The 16,546-nt window shown below is 39.8% G+C and overlaps 1 protein-coding gene across 6 annotated transcripts in view; it reads right to left on the minus strand.

Moving 5' to 3' along the window:
* The window catches only part of VWA5B1 (von Willebrand factor A domain containing 5B1), a 168,365-nt gene that overhangs the window by 17,166 nt on the left and 134,653 nt on the right, over positions 1–16,546 (minus strand). The window lies entirely within an intron of this gene.

The following is a 16,546-nucleotide window of genomic DNA, read 5'->3' on the forward strand; positions in this document are numbered from 1 at the left end:
CACCCAGCATGTGAAGACTGTTTCAGCGGAACAGGTGGAAGAAACCAACAAGAAGGTTCAACAGCTGAGATGGCGACGCAGCAAAGCACTGTGGAGTGTTTAGGGTGTGTTGGAGCACAAAAGACAACACGGCCATCCAATGCAGCTGAGGAAGTCTCCAGGTGTAATGACTTTTCATGCCACTGAACCCAGGCTTCCAACGCTGAGAGAGTGGGACTGTCTCTGTGCATCGACTTTTCCACTTAAATCTTCATGCACAAGTGTCTTTGTGCACAAAAACGCACAAAGACAATCGTCATCCTCGGTTACTGAGAGACTACTACCATAGTTGAGGAAACTGAGGAAGACAGAGGTTAAGTGACTCCCCATGGGTCACATGGTTAGTATCTGAAGTCATATTTGAACTCAGGTCATCCTGACTCCAGACCCATCACTCTCTGGCTGAAGCATGAGTTGCTGAGAAGGGTCAGGTTTCAAGTAGAAGGTGATATTTGAGCTGTTTTGAAGCAAATGAGGGATTTTTTGAGAAAGGGGGATATTTTCTTTTCCTTTAAAAACCTCTTCCATTTTTATCGAAGTGATAGATTTCTGGATGTGCAATGGATAGTTTTATTTCCAGTGTTAATATTATTCCTTAAAAATGAACATGTAGATGCCCTCCCAGAGGATTTGGACATATTATTTCCTAAGGTCATCTACATAAAAAAGGGGGAGCTAAATCATTTACAGTTTTATTATGTCATCCATTCCTTCATGTTAAATAAAGCATATCATGGCAAATAAACCATCTATTGCCCTCTTCTAACACTTTCCATTGATAATTCTTCTTTCTCTAGCTAGGTGGTACCATGGTGAGTAAAATGCTAGATCTAGAGTCAGGAAGATGGAGATACTCACTAGTTGTGTGCCCCTGGGAAAATCCCTTAACCTCTGTTTGTCTCAGTTTCCTCAACTATAAATACAGATGTTACTGGTACCTACCTCTTAGGATCAAATGAGATAATATTTTGTAAATTATTGTACTATTTTGTAAGGTTGTGTACTTTATAAACCTTAAGGCTCTACATAAATGCCACCTATAATAATAATAAGAATTTATATTATTCCAGGGCATGAGTGACAGAGACAGTTATGGGAAAAGAACAGCTGAAAAGCTATTTTGGCTACAGGGTAGAATGGAGAAGGGGAGAAATATATGTAACGAAGCTGAAAAGCTAAACTGGGGCCATACTGTGGAAGGCTTTAGATGCCAAAAAGGTTCAGTCCAAGGACCAAATGAGCTGACAGTCCCTAGCATTGACAGAATAGGAGCATGACACAGTCTGGCTCATCTTAAAGAAAGCCCTTTGAGCAGCTGAGTAGAGGATGGATCAGAGAAGGGAGAAGTCCATTCAGAAGTTCAGGTGAAGGTGATGAGGACCCATTAACTCTATCATCAAGGAAGCCTTGTTAGTTCGAGAGAAGCTCCATCCTAGACTTGGTCTGCTGTCTCATGTGTGGATATATGTAATGACAGAGCTGCCTTGCTGATTCTTCTTCACAGGACTTTCTCCACCATGCCCCTGTTGGGTTCAATTCCTCTATCCCCTCCACCCCAACTCCAACTCCCATTTCAGTTCCATTTTATCTATGGTCTTCTCCCATTAGAATGGAAGGTTCTTGAGGGCAAGGGACTGTCTCTCTTTCTGCATGGATCTATTATTCCCAGCACTTAGCTCAGTGCTTGGCACAAAGAGCAAATAATTCATGTTTGTTAAATGACTTCTGGGAAACAGAAAATATGGATAACTGTGCAGTCTTTTTCCATTACTGAAGACAAAACTCAAAGCTCATGTTCTAACGATAGTGAATTAGAAGTAATGTTTCTCTAGAGATGAAGGATACAGATTCAGGAGGGATTTCAAAATCTAGAGTCCATCTCACCTAGATAATGTCAGAGCTGGGAGAGACCTTAGAACAGAGAATGTCAGAGCTGGGAGAGACCTTAGAACAGAGAATGTCAGAACTGGGAGAGACCTTAGATCAGAGAATGTCAGAGCTGGGAGAGAGCTTAGAACAGAGAACGTCAGAGCTAGAGACCCAGAATATCAACCAGGGTCGAGGGCCCCATATCACTTTTTCTTCCCCTTTTACCTTTTACCTCTCATCAAAGTTTTAATATCAAGTTGCAGTTAGGCTAGATAATCTCTTAAGGTAAAGATCATTCCATGTTCTAAGGTTCTACCTCATTCTAATAATCTCTCCTCTAAGTTTCATTCCAGCTCTGAAATTCTTTGTTATCAGGGTTTTTCCAGCTTTGATATTCTTTGTTCTAAAACTCCTTCCAGTTCTGATATTCTATGTTCTAAGGATTCTCCTTTCTCTGATATTCTGTGTTCCAAGAGTCCTTCCAGCTCTGACATTCTGTGTTCTTAGATCCCTAACAGCTTCAACATTCTATATTCTAGTGCCCCATCTCATTCCCAACATACTATGATCTGTGTTTGGCAAATGTTCTGTGAGTTCTTAGTGGAAGGTGATAATTTATTATTACTTAATGTGACATTACTTACTGCAAGAAGAACACAATATAATTTATAAACCTCGTGTCCCCCAGGCCCTTACACTAATGATGTTAAACTCAGGAGAAGTTTAAGCCACAAGCCACAGGAAGTCTACTGCAAGGAAATTCACTTTGGGAATGGGATTTAGCCGATATAGTGGGGTATCATGTGAGAGGAAGTGTTTCTCCCCTGATGAAGGGAACTGAGGTAAAGATGTCTAACTCTTCATAAACCTGCCTCTAAATCCCTGGAAATTTACCTCCATGGCAGCTGGCTAATATCAAGGATGGGAGATCTTAAACTCATACTTGAAGGTCTAGAAGAAAGCCTGGAATCCCATTTAAGAGCCCCAGATCTCCCCTTTATGAGTGGGTCACACCCATTTTGTAGCCTCTTGGAATTGTACAGACGTACCTTAGAGATGGACTCAACACTTTCTCCTGGGTAGCCTGATTCACACTCCTCTCTGTTAGGAGATCTAGCCCTAGTTTCTTGGATCTTTCAGGTAGCCCTGACTTAAATTTTTTTTTTAATTTAATTTTTGAACCCTTGCCTTCTTAGTAACAATTCTAAGACAGAAGGGCAGCAGGGGCTAGGCAATTGGGCTTAAGTGACTTGCATGGGGTCACACAGCTAGGAAGTGTCTGTGGTCAGGTTTGAACCCAGGACCTCCATCTTCATGGTTATCTCTCTATCCACTGAGCCCCCTAGCTTTCCCTTCGCCCTGACTTGAAAGGCATCATCCTGAGACTTGCCAGGAAACAAAACCTCTTTCTTGTATCAACCCAACCAGTCACCACAAGGGTTCTGGTGCGAACTACTGACCTCTAGCCTTGAGAAAAAGTTTCCCTCCTAGAACCATTGCACTTGGTGCTCCAAGTCAACTTTGTAGCAAGGAAGCTAGTTTGAGTTTTAGAAGCAGTTAATATGGTGACTAGGAAGGAATAATATGTGTGTGTGTGTGTGTGTGTGTGTGTGTGTGTGTGTGAGAGAGAGAGAGAGAGAGAGAGAGACAGACAGACAGACAGACAGACAGACACAGAGAGAGAGAGACAGACACAGAGAGACAGATACAAAGAGAGACAGAGAGATTGGGGGAAGAGAGAGACAGACATATATATATATATATATATATATATATATATATATAGAGAGAGAGAGAGAGAGAGAGAGAGACAGAGAGAGACAGAGAGAGACAGAGAGAGACAGAGAGAGAGAGAGAGAGAGAGAGAGAGAGAGAGAGAGTGAGAGAGTGAGAGAGCAAGAGAGAGAGAGACAGAGAGACAGAAAGAGACAGAGACAGAGGCAGAGACAGATACAGAGACAAAGAGAGGCAGAGAGATTGGGGGGAAGAGAGAAACAGACAGAGAGTTAGAGAGAGATGGGGGAAGAGAGACATATATATATATGTATGTGTGTATATATATATATGCATATATATATATATAAAGAGAGAGAGAGAAACAGAGAGAGATGGGGGGAAGAGAGACAGAGAGGCAGAGAGAGAGAGATTGAGGGGGAGAGAGAGAGACAGAGAGAGACAGGCAGAAAAAGAGAGACATATATATATATATATATGTAGAGAGAGAGAGAGAGACAAAGAGAGAGAGATTGAGGGGGGAAAGAGACATAGAGAGAGACTAAAAGATTATATATATGTGTGTGTGTATATATATATATATATATATATATATATATATATATATATATATATGTCATGTCGACATGACAGGGGAAGTCCTATCTGGTGGAGAGACTTCTGATTGCTTCAACATCTCCAATGGCGTGAAACAAGGCTGTGTCCTCGCTCCAGTACTATTCAACCTATTTTTAACCCAAGTATTACGACATGCTGTAATGGATCTAGACCTGGGCGTCTACATCAAATACCGACTGGATGGCTCACTATTTGACTTTCGCCGCCTGACTGCAAAAACAAAGACAACAGAGAGACTCATCCTGGAAGCTCTCTTTGCAGATGACTGTGCTCTCATGGCCCACCAAGAAAATCATCTCCAAACCATTGTGGACAGGTTCTCCACCGCAACAAAACTGTTTGGCCTGACTATCAGCCTCAGCAAAACAGGGAGGCCAACTAACCAGCCGTGCATTACAATCTACAGCACGCAGCTTTCTAACGTCAACACTCTCAAGTACCTGGGCAGCACCATCGCCAATGACGGGTCTCTAGACCACGAGATTAATGCCAGGATCCAAAAGGCCAGCCAGGCACTTGGGCGGCTTCACTGCAAAGTCCTCCAACACGGCGGTGTAAGCACTGCAACGAAGCTCAAAGTGTACAACGCAGTGGTCCTCAGCTCGCTCCTGTACGGTTGCGAGACATGGACGCTGTACCGGAAGCACATGAAACAGCTGGAGCAATTCCACCAACGCTCCCTCCGGTCAGTCATGAGGATCCGATGGCAGGACCAAATCACCAACCAGGAAGTCCTCGGCAGAGCCAACTCCACCAGCATCGAAGTCCTGGTCCTCCAAGCCCAGCTACGATGGTCTGGACACGTCATCCGCATGGACCCACAGCGAATACCAAGACAGGTATTCTATGGTGAACTGTCAGCTGGACTCAGGAAACAAGGCCGACCAAAGAAAAGATTCAAGGATCAGCTAAAGTCCAACTTGAAGTGGGCTGGCATCACACCAAAGCAACTAGAACTCGCTGCCTCTGACAGAAGCAGCTGGCGAACCCACATTCACCATGCCGCCACCACCTTTGAAGATGAGCGACGTCGACGTCTTGCCGCTGCACGTGAACGCCGACACCAGGCCACAACCGCACCTCCCGTAACAACTGGCGTCCCAGGCCCCATGTGCCACAAACTGTGCGCCTCAGCCTTTGGACTCCAAAGCCACATGAGGGTACATCAATAGATGATAATGCACAAAGACAATTGTCATTCTCGGTCACCGAGAGACTACTATATGATATATATATATATATATGCATATATATATATATATATATATATATATATAGAGAGAGAGAGAGAGAGAGAGAGAGAGAGAGAGACAGAGAGAGACAGAGAGAGACAGAGAGGCAGAGAGATAGATTGAGGGGGGAGAGACAGAGACAGACAGAGAAAGAGAAAGATTATATATATATATATATATATATATACATACATACATACATATATATATATATATATATATAGAGAGAGAGAGAGAGAGAGAGAGAGAGAGGGAGAGAGAGAGAGAGAGAGAGAGAGAGAGAATGGTGCCAAATATCCCTTAATGATTTACTGATAGGGCAATTGGTCCCCCTATCCTCTCCCTGCCTTCTGGCTGCCAATTGGAAGGGGAGAAGCAGTGGGCAGGTGACCCTAATGATGGAAGGCTTCCAGAGAAGGCCCTGAGAGCTGGAGAGACTTCAACATCCCAGGATCTGGCTTGGACTTTCCTTTGCATTTAGTTCCACCAGCTGACAATCTGTCTTTTTGTCTGTCTTCCAGGTCCTGTGTGCATATTTGAGGGTGTGTGTGTGTGCATGTATGGTGGGATGTCTCTGGGAGCTGCCACCATTCAGAGCAGGTTGACAGAGTCCAGGGGTTGGAGGTTGGACTCTTAACTTCTTCATATGGAGTGAGAACTCAGTGTATGAGACTGGCTCTGGAGCAATGGGGCTTTCCACTGAGTGGAGGAGACTCCCTCCTGCCAATTGTCTGATTCAGTGGCAAATGCATTAGATTGGAAGTCAAGAGGCATGAGTTCTAGTCCCAGCTCTCCTACTAGTTAGATGATAGGAATTAAAAAAAAAATCTACTTAACCTTTCCCATTTTCTCCAAAGGGCAGTTAGGTGGCACAATAAATAGAATATTAGACCTTAAGTTGGGAAGACTCATCTTTCTGAGTTCAAATTTGGATTTAGACATTTACTAGATGTGTGATTCTGATCAAGCCACTTAACCCCATTGGCTCAGTTCCTCATCTATAAAATGATCTGGAGATGGAGGTCATGAAGAATTGGACAGGACTGAAAAAAGGATGACTGAATTTCCCAAAATGTAAAAGAAGAAGTTAGGCCACTTGATCTCTGCAGTCTCTTTCAGCTTCTCACAGCCAGTGTTCAAACATCTGATGTTCCTCCAGCCCCCACCTTCTGTGTTCCTAAATTCCAAGGGAAAGGGCAGAACTGAGGAGGATGGAACATAGAATCAGAAAATTTCAGTTCAAATTGTAGATCTCCCACTTAAAACTTGTGGGACCATGTGTTTAGAAGACTTCTCTGGGCCTCAACTTCTATTAGTCTAACGAAGGGGTTAGATCTGATGACCTCTGATATTCCATCCAATCCTAAATCCATGATTCTTCCTGCTATGACATTTTATGCTCTAAAACTCTTCTAGGAAGAATTTACGACCAAACAAGAGATAGAGAACATTAAAATAGAGAACATTAAAATGAACAATTTTGATTATAATAAATTAAAAAAGCTTTTGTACAAATAAAACCAGTGTAACAAAGATTAGAAGGGAAATATATTGTAAGATATTTTTATAACAAATTTCTGATAAAGGTCTCATTTCTCAAATTTATAGAAAACTAAGTCAAATTTGAATACAAGGCATTCTATACAAGTTGACAAATAGTCAAAGGATATTAACAAGCAATTTTCAGATAAAGAAATCAAAGCTATCAATAATCATATGAAAAAGGGTTCTAGGGGCAGCTGGTTTGCTCAGTGGATTGAGAGCCAGGTCTAGAGATGAGAGGTCCGAGGTTCAAATCTGACCTCAGATAATTCTCAGCTGTGTGACCCTGGGCAAGTCCCTTGACCCCCATTGCCTAGACCTTACCACTCTTCTACCTTGGAACCAATACACAGCATTGACTTCAAGATGGAAGGTAAGGATTTAAAAGAAAAGGTTCTAAATCACTCAATTAGAGAAATGTAAATTAAAACAACTCTGAGGTACCATATCCCAACTATTAGTAAATAGTGTGTGTAAATAGACAGTAAAGGAAAGTGATAAATGTTGGAGGGGATATGGAAAATTATGCTTTGTTGTGTTTTCTATATAGAGTTGTGAACAGATCCAACCATTCTGGAGAGCAAAAGGCTATTAAATTGTGCACTCTTTGATCATTTAATACCACTACTGAGTCTGCACCTCAAAAAGATCATAAAAAAGGGGAAAAGACCTACTTGTACAAAAATACTTATGGTAGCTCCTTTTGTGGTGTCAAAGAATTGGAAATTGAGATGTCCATCATTTGGGGAATGATGGAACAAATTTCAGTATGATGGTGATGGAATACTCTTGAGCTTTAAGAAACAATAAGCAAGATGATTTCAGGAAAAGCTGGAAAGATCTACATGAACTGATACAGAGAGAAACAAGCAGAACCAGGAGAACATTTTACACAGTAACAGAAATATTGTGGAATGAACAACTGTGAAAGACTCAGCTACTCTCAGCACTACAATGATCTGAGACAATTCTGAAGGATTTCTGATAAAAAATGCTGTCCACCTCCAGAAAAAGAACTGTTGGAGTCAGATGCTGATTAAAGCATACTATCTTTCTTTCACATGAGTTTATTTATGGTTTTATTTGGGGTTTTTGATTTTATATGAATATTGTCTTACAATAACGACCAATATGGAAGTAAGTTTAGCCTGCAAATATGCATATAATTCAAATAAAATTACTTACCATCTTCAAAGGGGGGGAAGGGAAGAGATCTTATAACTTCAGAAAGCATGTTGAAAATTGTTATTACATGTAATTGGGGAAATAAAATATCTTTCAACAAAAAATCAGATTATCCAAGAACAACAAAATAAAATAAAGTCCCTTCTAGCTCTGACGTTCTAAGTCTAAGTCTCTTTCTAGTGGACATTCTCTCTTTTAAGGTACCTGCCAGTTCTGATATATCTTTCCTCCTTAGGGTCCTACCAGCTGATAGTCATGAGTTTCAAGGTCCTGTCTAGTTCCAACATTTTGTTTTAATTTTAATTTTAGTTCTAATATTCTAGATTCTATTGTTATATGTCCTAGCATTCTATTTTTAAGGTTCGTTCCAGTTCAATAATTACTATGATGCCTTGATATAATAATTCCCTACTACTGATATCACATATATTTTCATTGTAATCCCTAGAATTGCTTTTCTTTTTTCAACCCTTTCCTTCTGCCTTAAAATAAATACTAAGTATTGGTTCTAAGGCAGAATTGTGGTAAGGGCTAGGCAATGGAAGTTAAGTGACTTGCCCAGGGTCACCCAGCTAGAATGTGTCTGAAGCTAGATTTAAACCAAGGACCTTCCATCTCTAGACATAGTTCTGAGCCAACCAGCTATCCCCAGAATTGCTTTTTCTTGCCATCCTGAAAATTTCTCAATCTAGTGGAAAGTTTTTCAGCTCTAGATGTGGAGAATCAAGACTTGGAAGTATTGGAGCTATTAGAGAAAAATTACTTTTAAAAGCCCTAAGATATCAGACTTCTTTCTATCTGGCAAAAAATGGCAGGGGAGGAAGCAAGATTCCATTGGCTGCTTTTAGTGGAATCAAATGAAAAATTAAGTGTGTTTATGCCAACATATAGGTCACCACAAGCTCATAGGCATGTAACACAAACACCTTGATGGCAGTCCTGCCATCTAGTGGCCTGTACCGTAATTTAAAGACTCAATTCTTTGCTTCCAGAGCTACAACCATAATAACAAAAAACATTTCTAAGGTGAATGAAGACTAACAAAACACTTTATTGACAGCAACAACCCTATGGGGTGGGTAGTGCATTACTTTGATGCCTTGATGGGTCTGTACTCTAATTGTCCATCATGGGCATTATTCCCCCTCCAACAATGCCCATCACAATTCATGCATGCTAGTCTATGGTCTCTTGTCTGTGTCCTCCTGTAAATGGACCATAGAGTTTTGATGGTCTCCAACAATCTCTTGACATTGTATAGATAACCAGCAAAGCACATGGGCTGCCCATGTCTTTCCTTACTCTTTCCTTAGAGATCTATCCCAATACCTTCATTTTACAGTTTGGGAAACTGAAGCTCAGAGATATTAAAATGACTTACTCAGAGTTGCCTGTCAACCAAGTTGTAGATCCAGAATTAGAATCCATCCTTCCATAGAATCCTACCTTTCCTCCAACCTGATAATGAGCCCAACTCCTTTTCTTTTTTTAAAATCCCTTTTCTTCTTTAAAGATATTTTATTTTCCCAATTACATATATAAAATGTTTTAAACATATTCTTTCTGAAATTATAAAATCCCAATTGTCTCCCCTACCTTATTTTCCAGTCATATAGTTCTTTACAGAAATTCTCAGGCATAGCTCATGATTGGTAAAATGTATTGTGGCCTGATCAATGCCCATCATGCATTTCTCCATTGCCTTTTGGTTGACCCTTTAATTTAATTCTGATTTTTAAGGCCTAGTTTTCCTCTGTCAGTTTTTAGTTCTCCTTTTTCAATTGGCCCATTTCTTCGTGCATCACTTTCATTTCTTCTTGTATCATTTTCCTTTCTTCTTGAATCACTTTCCTTTCTTCTTGCATCACTTTAATTTCTCTTCCTCACTTTTCCTCTATCTCTCTTAATTGGTTTTTGAAGTCTTTTTTTGAGCTCTTCCAGACTCTATGTCCAATCCATATTTTTCTTTTGGACTTTGTGTGCATTTCATTTGCTTTCATTGTCCCCTTCTATGTCTGCACTTTGCTCTTTGTCTCCATAAAAATTCTTTACAGTTATGTGCTTTTTTGGTTGCTGATTGGAGAGGATTTTCATGGTGAAGGTGTTGCTTCCCTAGTTACTCCTCCATCTTGGCTCCACCCTTGGAAGCTCATCCCCTTTAATTTAATTCTGGAGTCATTCTTGCATTCTTCATCTTGAAGCCACATTGCATTATTAAGAGAATACTGGTTCTTCATCTTAAAATAGTCCTTCATCTTAAGACTGAGGGCATTAAATGCACTGCACGAATTTCCAAACACAATCCAGACCATTTCTTCTTCCTGGTTGAACTCAGGTCATGATTCATTTGCAGTTTCTGTCCATGATGAAAGTGCTGAAAGGTTCTCTTTCCTGCTACATATTAGGCATTCTTTATTGATTTGGTATTTCCTGTGTGGATAATTAAGCTGAATTCTTTACATATATTATGTATCTCATTTATAAAGTTTTGTAAAATTCTGAGGTTTGATACAATTAACAAAGAGCTGTTTATGAATGAAAGCATTTGGAGGGCCTTACTGTGGAGAGGAAACACCTCTTGAAATAAGATTCTTCATCAAGTCTTCTCCATGATGGTAACCAGCACTTGTGGTATGTATATGACTCCCAGCTTCATGCTTTGCTTGATGTATTTGAAGATTTATCAAAATTTTCTCTGCTCTAGAATCTTTCAAAAAATCTTTTTGACACATATATAGAAGGTACCTTTGTCAGAGTAGCACCTTTAAAATGGGATTTTATTTTACTAAATAAAAAATGTAAAATAGTCAACAAACAATAAACAGCAGGATCCTTTATTCTCCACATTTTTTCAGCCAACTGTGTGATTGTAAAGATGTGGCCTACCATGGAATTTCTCCTGTGAAAATCTGTTCTTCTCTTATGCCTTCTGTTAAGGATGCTCTTCATGTGGAAGTCTGTTCCTTTCTTTTTCCTTCTGTTAAGGATATTCTTCATGTCTAAATAACTTTTTAATGTAAGAAACTCAGACAGATGGGAAAGTAGACGTATTAGTAGTTACTGGTGTTGTCTTGATTTCTGCCTTTATTTTTTTGTAATGCTAAAGCCTAATATTTGATTATTTTTTTTGCATGACTTGGATATTTCTCCCTCTTTCAGATATCTTTGGAACTGATTCATCAAAGTCCTAAGGCACAGAAATACTGTGTATATTTGGTCCAAGGGCCTGCTCTAAAAAGAACTGAGAATGCAGATAGAGCTATTGCTTCCTCTGGTTCTTGGATAAGAGGATGAAGAAATGAGTGGCACAAGAGTGCGCCAAGGAGGAAAGCATTTAGGCAGAGACTAGTGGTTGAATTCCAATGATTGAATTTAGACTATGATATTGTGGCAAAAACAGTATTTCTGGAGTCAGAGGAGGTGGTTTCAAATCCCACCTTTGATACTCACTGTCTGTGTTACTCTGGGGTAAGTTGTTCTAGTCCCCTTGGCTCCAGTTTCTTCATTTATAAAATGAAGGGGTTGAACTACATGACTTTGGAGGTCTGATGGTCACCAAGGTCCCCTCTAGCTCCAAGTCCCATGGTTTTATGATTCTGTATCTGGCTAACATTGGTTCATCTCAGGGTATTTGTGATGCTGATATCTTGCATCTGCCCTCTTTTCTGCCAGCTCATGACCTTGTTAGGTCTCTGATTATTTCGGATTCCGCAGCCTTCATCCCACTGCCTTGATTCTTCACTTCCTGCCTTTTCTGACCATTTACCATTGCTTGACTTTTTCTGTCCCCACACTCACCAAGTGGCATCTGCACTACATCTTTACTATATTCTTATAGTACATCACCCATAGCTTCATGGCACTGGAATCACTTTATTACACAGCTGCAAAGGAGGTCAAAACTTTGTTAGATTATTTGAACCAAAGGATCAACTCCTCAAACACTTCCTTGTGTCCCCCCCCCCTTTCTCTCTCTCTCCCTCTCTCCCCTTTTCAACTTAGAATTATAGAGTTTAGAATTATAAGGGTTAGGCAATAGCTGTTAAGTGACTTGCCCAGAGTAACACAACTAGGAAGTGTCTGAGGCTAGATATGAACCCAAGACCTTCAGTCTCCAGGCCTGGATCTCTATGCACTGAACCACCTAGGTGACCCAGCCTCCTTCTTTTCTTCCTCTCCTTTCTTTCCCCTCCTCTTCCTCTCTCCTTTTCTTCATCTATTACCTACAATTGCATCTCTCTTGTCTGCTGGATGATGCTCATCTCTAGCTCTTCAGAGGCAGTGATAATCCCAGTCTTGCTGCTTTGCAGTAGCACTGATAAAATGTTTGTATTGAAAGGAGGGCCTTTTGCTGTTATAGGAAGATTGGAGTCTGTAAAGAAGCTCTGTATTTTTCTAAAAGCAATTCAGATAACTTTTGTTCTCAATTCTAGCCTGGTTCACTGTTCTTCTACATTGTGTGTCTCAGATTCACCCATTGTGAGACAAGCTCTAGAGGTTATTCATACAGGCACATGTTGAAATCTGGAAAATAAACATTATGCATCCATTTGATGTTTTCTGTGTGGATGGATAGGCCAAATTCCTCTGAGTACAAATCTTTCCCAGGAGGTTCTGCATTCTCCTAGAGTCTTGAAACTTGTTGCAACGAACTCAGTATCATCCATAAACAGGAGAACCTCATCATTCACAGAATTCTGTTCTCAACCCAGACTGCTACACTGGATCTCTTCTATCACAGCTTTGGTCAGCTGATTATCTCTCTATTTTATTTCTTTCCTGATACTTATCATCAGAGGGTTATTAAAACAGGATTTTCCATTATTATATATTCAAAGGAATTCTGGGATATCTTTGATATATGGATGAGAAACCTTTTGATGTGAAAGAGCTTGTAAGGTGTCATCTTGGTTTGTTGAGTTGAATGCTTTTTTTAAAACAACAACAATAAATAATACACAATCTTTATATGACTCTTTAAGGTTAGCAAAACAATTTACATATTATTTCATGAATGTGGAATTATGTAATTAACAAAAAATAAGTACTGTGAGATCCTACATTCTCTGCATCTTTCTGTAAATTATGGGGTGGTAATGCTGTGGTCCATTGTGGTCTTTTGTTTTTGGAAGACTGCTTGCTTCTTACCAGTATCATCACTAAAGATTTCCTCAATTTTTGTATAATTTATCTTTATAAAGCTTTTTCAGAAACACAGGAAAATTGTCGAATATGCCAGAAGTTACTCATATTTTCTTGGTCACTTTTTTGTGTATTAATGGGATTTGGGGTTTTCCCCTCTTGCCTTTGATACCTTCCCCTGTGTCAGATGCCTCATGTTGGTCCCACAAGATAGGAGCAAAGGGATTATTAATCTCATTTTAGAGATAATACCAAGTTTAAGAGAAGATAATTGACTTGATCCAGAGCTGGAGATCTGGGGATCTGATCCTAGGACTTGCCTGACTCCTAGTATGACAGTGATGTGTATAGTAAATTATATCTGTATTCAATTGCTAGTCTTGTCATTTACTAGTCATGTAAGCCCAAGTAAATTACTTTACCTTTGGTGTTTGTCCATCTATAAAACAAATAGGTTAGACTAGATGGTCCCTGAGGTTCTTTACAGCTCTAAATTTTGTGATTTTCTGATACTATCTCTCTCTCCACTATAGTGGTTCTCAGATTTTCTTTTTGGTCTTGACCCCTTTATTCCCTTAGGAATTACTGAAGACCAGCAACAGCAAGGTGGCTCAGTGAATTGAAAGCCAGACCTTGAGATAGGAGGTTCTAGGCTCAAATATTGCCTCAGAACCTTCCTAGCTATGTGATCCTGGACAAGTCACTTAATCCCCATTGCCTTTACTGCTCTTCTGCTATGGACCCAATACTTAGTATTGATCCTAAGACAGAAGATAAGGAGTTTTTTAAAGAACTATTGAAGACCTCAAAGGGCTTTTATATTGAGTAAACAACTCCCCTAAAATCCATGATGAAATACTTAAATTTAATTTGCATGAACATTTCTCTTATCACCTTCTGAAGGTTAGACAACCAACAAAATAATAAGTCAATCCTGATTTGTATTTATTGGTTTCCAAGTGTATTATTATCCCAAAATCCAAGGTTTGAAATTTGTTAGAGAAATTTCAGGAAAAGAAATTTATCAAAACCCTGAATCAAGAAAGCATATCTTTTTGGGAAAGATGCCATAAGGAAACCTGTGGAAATCTCACACTGCATCAAAAGATCCAGAATGAACTTTGGGATATAATGAACTGAGCTGAAGGGGGATGAACATTTAATTTATTCTGAATATAAACTCTTATGCTAAAGGGACTGCCCCCAATTGGTTTTTTGTCAATGTACCTATCAACCATTGTTTTTTCTTCCATTCTCTTTTATTTTCCTCTTATCTCCAACTATTGTAATTTCCGCTTAGAACATGCAAAGATCTTTAGAGGTATAAGCTGGTTATGTGAAATGATTCATTGGGGAGCTTAAGCATGTAAATCTGGGAGATTTCAACATCTCCCAATAGAATCATAGGAAAGTTTTTGAAAGAGAATTTAAACTCCTTTTGTTTTTTTTAACTTAATCAATCAAGAACTTGAAGACCCCACCTTTCACACTTAGTTAATCATTAACACTTAGCTAGTAAGAACTTTTTACTAGAAAAGGAAGTTCATACGCTAAAAGACTATAAGCACACATACACCACACCATACCCCCTAGCAGTGCTAGGCAAATTGGGAGACTGTGATTGATTCCTGAGATGTGAAGAGGAGAGCTGATGGGTGGAGAAAACTGCATATAAGCAGGAGCCTCTGGGACCCTGGGAGACTTGTGCAGTCTTTTGCCTTGTGGTTGTGAGCTCTAATGAGGTTCTTTTGCAGCTTTGGGTTTTGGCTTCCTGATTCAGACCTTAGATTCTGGTGAAGATTTGGCTTTTTGTGTTGGAGACTAGGGCTGAAGAGGGATGCTTACTCAGGTGAGACTCTTGCCTGCTTGGCATGAGAGATTCCCTTTTGCAGCCCTGACTCTTTGGCATTGGTCTTTGGTTGTTGAAATGCCTGGCTGGAGACACTTTCGTGTGCTGGTGAAATTTGAATTCATATTCACATTTTTGGTCTGGAGGCAGTCAGACCCAGACTTAGGGTATTTTTAGTTAGGCAATATTTTCTACCTCCTTCCTACATTTCCCCTCTCTTACTATCACTCTTCTGCTGTAATAAAGCCACTAAAGCTTCTAACAGTTATATGACTTAATTTTTAATTATTATAAATGGTGACCACAATTTTAAAAATTCTTATATTTATCAAACCCATTCTAATTATTTTCTCCTTTCCCTGGGCCTGCTCAACAAGAGAAACAATTTTATTTCTTTCTCTTTCCTTTAGAGCAAAATTTACATGTCAATCCATGTAGGAACATAAGTGAGGTAAAAACTTTCAAGCTTTTTTTATGACTACAATGGGATCATCTTCAAAGGAAGGAGCACTTACCTTGAATCTCTCAATATCTTTTGGAGTGAAAGGAATATGGTGCCTAATGGTCACTAAGTCTCCACTATTTAAAGTGGAAATTTCCCTTAGGGGGAATAGAAAGGAATTTAATTGAATTATCTTTGATTACTGCTGCTTGACTTGTTGTTTGGATTGCAGTGGAGTAAGTAAGAGGATGGGGAGGAGTGGTAGGGGTGGGGGGTGGGAATGGGTCAGTAGGGTGATAGGTAGTTTGGATAGAGTGAGAGATGGTTTGGGTAGAGTGAGAGATGGTTTGAACAGGATGAGAGATGGTTTGAGCGGGGGGGAGATGGTTTAAGCAGGGGGAGAGATAGGTAGAACAGGGGGAGAGATGAGTGGAGCAGGGGGGAGAGATAGATCAGATGGGACTAGGTGGAGACTGAGTAGGCTTAGGTGGTAAGGGAGTATAGGGAGATGAATTTCCCTTCCAAGACTTCAGATTACTCAAGCTATCTTTCTGTTGTTTTTTCTTGGGGAGGAACAGGTAAACTGCAAGGCATACTATCAATACAAATATACCCAGAAATGATAATAAACAAAGATAATCTAAAAAATTGTGAGCTGTATGAGCTTGGTAATGCTCTCTAGGAAGGAGAGTTATTTGAGATAGACATGAAACTGCTCTTTCACAGTGTGGGCTTTTTAATATCATACTCAGTTGCCTGTTTATTTTTAAAATTTAATTATTAAATTGCCTGCAATTCTAATTCCTGTCTGTAGGTGGCACTACCCTAGTGTGTACTGGTCAGGGGTTAGAATCTTACAAGCCTAGAGAGTGGGGTGTTCTAAAGATGTTAGAG

Source organism: Monodelphis domestica, chromosome 4 (assembly GCF_027887165.1).
Source record: "Monodelphis domestica isolate mMonDom1 chromosome 4, mMonDom1.pri, whole genome shotgun sequence".
Lineage (NCBI taxonomy): Eukaryota > Metazoa > Chordata > Mammalia > Didelphimorphia > Didelphidae > Monodelphis > Monodelphis domestica.